At 34.6% G+C, this 306-nt stretch overlaps 1 protein-coding gene across 1 annotated transcript in view; it reads right to left on the reverse strand.

Annotated features, from left to right (window-relative positions):
- The window catches only part of LOC106868348 (protein sel-1 homolog 3), a 58,071-nt gene that overhangs the window by 19,242 nt on the left and 38,523 nt on the right, over window positions 1–306 (reverse strand). The window lies entirely within an intron of this gene.

Raw genomic sequence — 306 nt, forward strand, 5'->3', positions numbered from 1 at the left:
CACACGCATTATCTTTTACTTGTTTCAGTCATTAGACTGCAGCCATGCTGGGGCACCACCTTGAAGAATTTTTAGTCGAATGAATCGACAACAGTACTTATATTTCTTTTAAACCTGGTACTTATTCTATCGGTCTCTTGCCGAAATGCTCAGTTACGGGGACATAAACAAACCAACACCGACTGTCAAACTGTGGTAGGAACAAACATAGATGCAAACACACGCACACACATTCACATACATACATACATACATACATACATTTAAATATATACATATAAATATATACATATTTTATATATATAT

This window comes from Octopus bimaculoides, chromosome 5, assembly GCF_001194135.2.
Source record: "Octopus bimaculoides isolate UCB-OBI-ISO-001 chromosome 5, ASM119413v2, whole genome shotgun sequence".
In the NCBI taxonomy this organism is placed as follows: domain Eukaryota; kingdom Metazoa; phylum Mollusca; class Cephalopoda; order Octopoda; family Octopodidae; genus Octopus; species Octopus bimaculoides.